The sequence below is a fragment of the Notothenia coriiceps genome, unplaced genomic scaffold, assembly GCF_000735185.1.
Source record: "Notothenia coriiceps isolate Sejong01 unplaced genomic scaffold, NC01 NC01_scaffold00024667, whole genome shotgun sequence".
NCBI classification, from domain to species: domain Eukaryota; kingdom Metazoa; phylum Chordata; class Actinopteri; order Perciformes; family Nototheniidae; genus Notothenia; species Notothenia coriiceps.
The window spans coordinates 8,831,419-8,838,945 of NW_011357368.1; the positions used below are offsets into that span (position 1 = coordinate 8,831,419).

Here is a 7,527-nt window from a genome sequence, read left to right on the forward strand (position 1 = left end):
CAATGCAATCCCGCCCCCAACACACCGCCCTCTTCATTTCTGATACTTGCTTGAAATACCGCCAAGCGCAAGACATCGGTTGGGTCCTGTGACCAGACCCGCCGAGCATGGTCCGCGCGCCCCGTGCTTGTTGTCGCCGCGTTTTGAAATTACGTCCACTCACACTACGCTACGGCTTACCCCAAACTTCATAGTGCCATTGGCTACTCACTGACACACGACCACACCACACACACACACTACACACACACTACACCACGACTATCAACATCCACACTACACATCACACACACACACACCACAACACACACACACTCAACACACACACACACACACACACACCCCAGCACCACACACACACCACACTCACCACACCACACACACTGAAAGTGTTATGTACACCCTCTCTGTTTGTTGTTTACTATTTCCGCAGCGTGAGTCATCATTGACGCCACCTTTTCACATAACATGACGTGTTGCTAATAGCGAGCGCATTTTGTCTACTGCGGTTCCCCACTACCTGACAGTAGGAGATAGTTGCATAGTTGCCGCTCGCTCCGCTCACGGAGAATGCTCGCGCCTGCGCTCCGCGCAACCAAGACGGTGTGGGCGAGTTTGAAAGTTACGACTTATTGCTGCCCGCTGGGAGAGATAAAATACCACATCCGCTTCCCGGCCCGCGTGCGGCGCATCTTATTAATTTGAGCGATTGCCCTCTCGTTCAGTACAATTGAGACAGCCAGCTGAACCCACAGGATCCGGGTTCATGAGGGCTCATTGGCGAGTCCCTACGATAACAAACAATCCATGTAGGCTATTAACTCTCACATCAGGTATGTGATATACCAGACAGTCAAATCAAACTCACATCAANAGGGTTACGTTGATCATACTCCGCATATTTGTCCGGGTGTTTTGATTTCAAGTGGTGGAGTAATCCCGAAGTGGTGAAAGTCTTTGCAGTTACACCCCCTCGAGAAATGTCAGCTGAACACGTTTTACAAATCGCAATCCGCGCCTCTTTCTCTGATATTTTGAAATATCTCCAAGCGGCAGACATGTTGGCTGTGAGCCAGCCGCGAGCATGGTCGCGCGCCGTGCTTGTCGCCGCGTTTTGATTACGTCATCACAACAACACGTTAGCTTACCAAACCTATAGGTGCATTTGTTGTTGTTGAAGGCCTGGCTGTTACAGTCTTTATTTACACTATTTTGTTGTAGGCCTACTGGCCTAGATGTTTATTTTAAAGCACCTTGGCTTTGTTCTGAATGCACTTGACTTGGAATTAATGTACTGTATGCATTCAAAAGTGCTGAATAAATGTTTTNAACTGTTTAAAACACATGCTCAAAGTAAGCCGGATTTTTCCGATGTGTTTATGTGGATTCAAAAATCGTAAATAATATACAAAATAGAGGAAACCGATCTGATCGGAGCAACTGTGACAAATAATCCAACTGAAACCAGCATGGACAATGACTATGTTTTAAAAATGCGCTTCTCCAGAAAAGCCAGGTTTGGACACTTTACGGGCAGAAGAAACATTTCTATTAAAGACAGAATTATACATTTCTGTCTTTTTATGCCTTTAATAGCTACTAACTTCAATCTTTATTAGAATGAATTAATCAATTTTTTTTTTTATTTTATTGTAATGTAGAGACAAGGCTTTTAGTGACAATCATGTATTGCTTTACAATTATATGTTGGGAACCACTGCCTTAGTTGATGCATTAATTAAGGTATTGTTCCTGCATTAAGTCATGCATGAGATACCATTAATCCTTGTACATTACTGATAGGTCATGACGTTTTTTTTGCATGAATTCATGATGATTCATGTACCCTTACCATAAAGTGTTACCCACGTTTTTTATTGTGTCCATGTAGGGACTTTAACTGGTGCTCGTACGAAGCCAAGCCCCTAAAGACTGAGCTACTTATGCTGAATGTTAATCCCATTGGAGTGGTGCAGGAACCACTCAAAGGATTCCTGAAACCTGGAGATGAGTCAGCATTTAACAACTCCCGGTTCCCTTCCCTCATCTTGAAGTAAGCAGATTTGTTTTACGTGTTTTCGTAAGACGCCTGAATCTGCGGTTAACACAAGATGAAAGATTTTCACGTTTTGTTCTACGACATCAAATATGCCAGTAGATACCCCACTCATGAATGTCAGAAGCTTCTAAGTGTAAAAAAAAAGGCGGTTGCTAACAAGCACTTTAATAAACTACCAAACGTCATCACACCGAGCATTAGCCGCCTTTAGCTTAGCTGTGTTGATGGAGGCCTACCTACCGTGATGTACTTTTTTACTTGTGGTGGTTGAATTCACGCTGCACAATTCACACAGTGGTGTTAATATGGGGAGATGATCCTGCTGAACAAAAGTTTTGGCCAAAGAGTTTATTTTCTGCAATAATTTTTTATCAATGGAGCCCTTCATGGTCGGAAAATAAGTCATCACTGCAGCGCTCTGTACAGGTCATTATTATTCATCTTCATAGAGTAATAGTCAAAGTATTTCTATAAAGCTATTACCTGCAAGAGTCAGCATTTAGCGTCTGAGATATGGATGAAACATTCCTCTTCCTCCTCCTCTACCTCCCCCACTGACCCCCGTCACTTCTGCAGCAGCTTTGGCCGACGTGTTCATCAGATCTCCAGTGCCAACAAGCTCACAATGAAAAATACCTCCACATTTCCCCGGTTTCACAAACACTGTTTGGAACAAAAAGCCCTTATCGGACCTGCGTATTATTCACCGTGTTAATTGGAGGGAAAATAAATGTATTGTGCATCTCGTCGGTGCTGTTAAAACAAGATAAGAACCACGTAAGCAGGTTTTCAGGCAGTGGCTATTGAATGAATTGTTTAACAGAGAAAGTGTGAACAAGTTGGAAACTGCTGTTTTCCTCTTTCTGCTCACGTGACCAATCCGGCAATCCCCTGGTAGATGTAATGTATTGATTTTCACTGATTATGGAATTACACATTCAGAAACAAAGGCCAAAGATATATAGGCATGTTGAAATGATACACAATAACCACCTGAAACGAGCTGGTTGCGTGGTTTCCCCTCAAAAGCATTTCCAAAGCTACACTTAGCAAACTGCTTGGGGGACTTTTAATCGTTAGCTTATATTTTTCAATTTATGCCGAGCATTTCTTCAGATTCTCAGCAACCGTGAAACTTTTTTCCACCTCACCTCACCTCTCCCTTTTGTTCCTGACACGCACACGCTACAGTGTACCTGACAGCTTTGCATGAATTAACAAAAAGAAAACAGTTTTACCTAATCACAGGGTATTTATAACGTCCTTTCTTCCTTTTCTTTTCCCCAGTAGGTTTTAGAAAGATCTAAAGGACTCAAGAATCATACAATTGTCAAGTGGTAAACGTATGGCGCAGTGGGTTGTGCGTTGGTGTTCCGATCAGGGGGTCACAGGTTCAAACCCCATTACAGTCAGCATGTCATTGTGTCCCTGAGACACTTCACCCCAAATGGCTCCTGTAGGGTTTGCCCACATTATTGAGTATGTAAATTGCTTTGGATAAAAGCGTCTAACAAGTAACATGTAATGGTAAAATAAAATGTTCTCAAGTATTGTACAATTCTGACTAACAATTCTTAGTCCAGTACATCTGCATTTGTCTGACAGCTGCAGATTAAACTACCCAACACTATTATATATTACCACAGCCATCTGCAGTGGTAAAAGGAAACATACACATTAATGCCTCAGGAATATAAATCCAAAAACGTTGAATGCAATTGTAGAACGGCAGGGAGATTTCACTTTACAAAAATACTTTTTAATTCTTAATTCAAGCCCGCATTAAGTTGATAATATTAACACTCTTTTAATTCAAGGTTTTGGATAGGATCTGATTACTTCTTCCACAACTGCAATTTTTCTTAAACTTTTTTCTTTGTTTATTCCACCCATGGCAGTTATTTTAAAAGAAAACGTGTACACTTTACAAAACATGTAAACTTATACTGGTTCTTTTTTTTTTTATAGCGCATGGTGGAAAGGAGCAGGGAGAAGAACATATTTTATTTGACCTGCCCCTTCTTAAAAATATAACAACAAAAAATGAAATAACCATAAAAAAGTAAAATAAAAGCAATATTCTTTCAGTCACAGTTGCTTTCAAATACTGAAACATAAAACCAGAACACAATCAAAAGTCAACTTCATACTGTCTGATTATGCTTTCTTTATACATTTTCTTAACATAAAAGTTAAAATCATCCCATACAATAAGATATAAAGGTGTGTTATGTTAAGGGGTTATACGCAAACATGTTTGTGTGCTGTGAGGCGACACGCCACAAACCATAACCTGGTTCTGCAGCGTCGACAGATGGAAAAGGCGGTCATTTAAAGTAGTACAGACAGAATTAGATCATGACTCACATTAGTGAACTCTTGATATGTGTCTATAATTACTTTCCACATCAAATCTGCATTGAATGAAGGGAATAAACAGCACAATGGTTCGGTAGAGGCCTTACTGACTGCTATCACCTCTGATACCATCGACTGGAGAGAGCAGCGCCACAATAGCAACCTGTTTGTAACACAGAGCATGAATAGCTGCTTTAAAAGTAGAAGGGTTACACAAATACAGGTTGAAACAACGTGACAACACAATGCTATGAGTTTCACTGTCTGGGCGCCATGTCGGGAATCCAATTTGTTTAAAGGTCCCGTATTATACTGTTTTTCTAAAATATATTATAGCTCTCAGATATATACTGTACAAAACATGTCTCTGAAGTGTTTGGCTCCAAACACCAAACAGATCATTGCAGCATCCCATAATCCCCTCTGTTTCAGCCCAAAAGTGCTAAATGCTAACGAGTTGCTGCTGTGTGGCGTCCCAAATCTGATCAGCTCATTTCCAGACAGGTTTTATTATAAATGGATCAGGACAAAAAGAGAGAGAATATTTTTTCTTGACATTTTCAGAATCTCTTTCCACAGAGGGGACACGTGTTGATGTAGAAAATACAAGAACAAGTGAACTTTGCAAAATAGGTGGTTGTTCCAAACGGCCTCACTGGCAAAGAGCAGTAGGGCATGATACAGTATATGTAGAGAAAATGTGAACATATTTCTTACTTTCTTACCAACTCAAGCTGGGAACTTATGCCCAGCTATTGGTGTGAAAGTCAGGTAGTCGGTACTAAATGCAAAAGAAACCCAATTATGCGTTTTGGGGTTTTCTTTTTCCTGTAATGTGTTATACAGGTTTTGCGCATGTAAATGGTCTGCAAAGGCTAAAGTCTCTAATACGCCTCTATTGGATTCCTTTGTTTACTTCCGCCACATAGTGACATCACTATGTAACAGTTGTGCTTCTATTGGCTAGTGCTCAAGCACATTTTACCTGATAAGGGGCGGGACATCTCTAAGCGGTTGACCAATCACAACAAAGCCGGCCAGCTGGCCAATCAGAGCAGACTGGGCTCTGGTTTCAGACAGAGGGTGAAAAGAGGTGCTGCAGCACAGACAGTATGAGAAGAATAAAGAGCTTTTTGAACATTAAAGGTCACCTATTATGCAAAATCCACTTGTTCATCTCTCTTATACATCAACATGTGTCCCCTCTTCTTCATGTCTCTTCTACATCAACATGTGTCCCCTCTTCTTCATGTCTCTTCTACATCAACATGTGTCCCCTCTTCTTCATGTCTCTTCTACATCAACATGTGTCCCCTCTACTTCATGTCTCTTCTACATCAACATGTGTCCCCTCTACTTCATGTCTCTTCTACATCAACATGTGTCCCCTCTTCCTCATGTCTCTTCTACATCAACATGTGTCCCCTCTTCCTCATGTCTCTTCTACATCAACATGTGTCCCCTCTCTTCATGTCTCTTCTACATCAACATGTGTCCCCTCTACTTCATGTCTCTTCTACATCAACATGTGTCCCCTCTTCCTCATGTCTCTTCTACATCAACATGTGTCCCCTCTGTGGAAAGAGACTCTGAAAGTTTCAGGAACAAAGATTCTCTCTCTTTTTGATCCATTTCTATAAAAACCTGTCTGAAAATGAGCTGATCAGATTTTGGCCACTTTATGATGTCATAACGATATTTTGTCTTGTGTAACCATTAGCTAATCAGCAACCAAGGTAACCTCCCCCCCCTTATCACCTGAATCTCCTCCTAGAGCACCATTGAGTTCTTTGTAACCAAATGTCTCTCAGAGGGGCGTGGGGAGGGGCTCCTTATTTTCATCTGAAGTAACAGACAGAGAATCAGCACTTTTGAAATGGGGCTGAAACAGAGGGGATTATGGGTAATGCTGCAATGATCTGTTTGGTGTTTGGAGCCAAACACTTCAGAGACATGTTCTGTATATATCTCTACGAAATAAATTTATTTAGGGGTCTGAACAAAGAGGGAGCGTGTCTGCGGAGCGAGACAGGGATAGAGGGGCGGCAGTGAGGTTGCGAGGACGGGCGCGGCAAGAAAAAAGGTGTAGAAGAGAGCGAGGAGCGAGAGGCGAGGGAATTGGGCAAAGTGTGATTTCACAGTGTGGAGAGCAGCGGAAAAGGAGAGGAGAGCGGGTGTGGACGGGAGGTGTCGGGAATGGGGACTCCTATTCGATCGGTCTCTTATTGGATCGTGTCTGACTGTTGCTGATAATTTCTTGAGTTCGTGCTTTGCTGTTATGTCTAGTTGTTAGTCTGAGGCAGTAACGGGACTCCCCGAGCGATTCACAAGTCATGAGATTTCACTCGGGTCTACGTATTCGCGCAAAGAGGGTTTTGTGAGGGTTTGGGTTACTTTAAGTTTTGATGGTAGAAGAAGTATCCTAAGGGTGAACTAAACATGCTTATGGCTATATGAAAGAACAGAGGACTTCCTGTAAAAAGATGACGAACGGCAGGACGTCAAGGGCGATGTACATGTATATGTTTGTTTATTTTTATTCTGGTGATAATATGATGTCATCAGTTAGTTAATATTTTATTTCCAGAGACACGACGGGGAAAGGCTCCCTGTTGATCTCGTCGCCTAATAACATATCGGACACACAGGTTTATTTTTACGATACGTTCTCTTTCTATAAGGTATCATATGTTTCCGGCCATTGATACCTCGTGTTCACCAAAGAAGATCTGTTTTTTTTTATTTAGTACGAATTGTTTTATGGATCCCATGAAATACGTACAGCATGCTGTTAAGGTATAAACAGACACCATATGAATCAACGTGAAACTTACCCTAATATACGTTTGACATCTCGTTACTTACTACGGATTTGAACAATCGCCACTCGATCGTTCAACTTTACAACACATCGCAAATAAGATGTCCATGAGACGCAAATCAAACAAATAAACATAATCACGATTACACTGTTGCAGAACACTGACACATAAAAACACTTACCTTACTTAGCATTTGTAGAATTTGACTGGACGAACAGAGGACCCACAAATAAGACCTAGCACATTATGACGTTCGGACGTAAGGTTTCTAGTAAGAACGTCCCGGCG

The 7,527-nt window shown here is 41.6% G+C and overlaps 1 protein-coding gene across 1 annotated transcript in view; it reads right to left on the reverse strand.

The window, feature by feature from the left end:
- The window catches only part of scrib (scribble planar cell polarity protein), a 93,142-nt gene that overhangs the window by 49,355 nt on the left and 36,260 nt on the right, over nt 1-7,527 (reverse strand). The window lies entirely within an intron of this gene.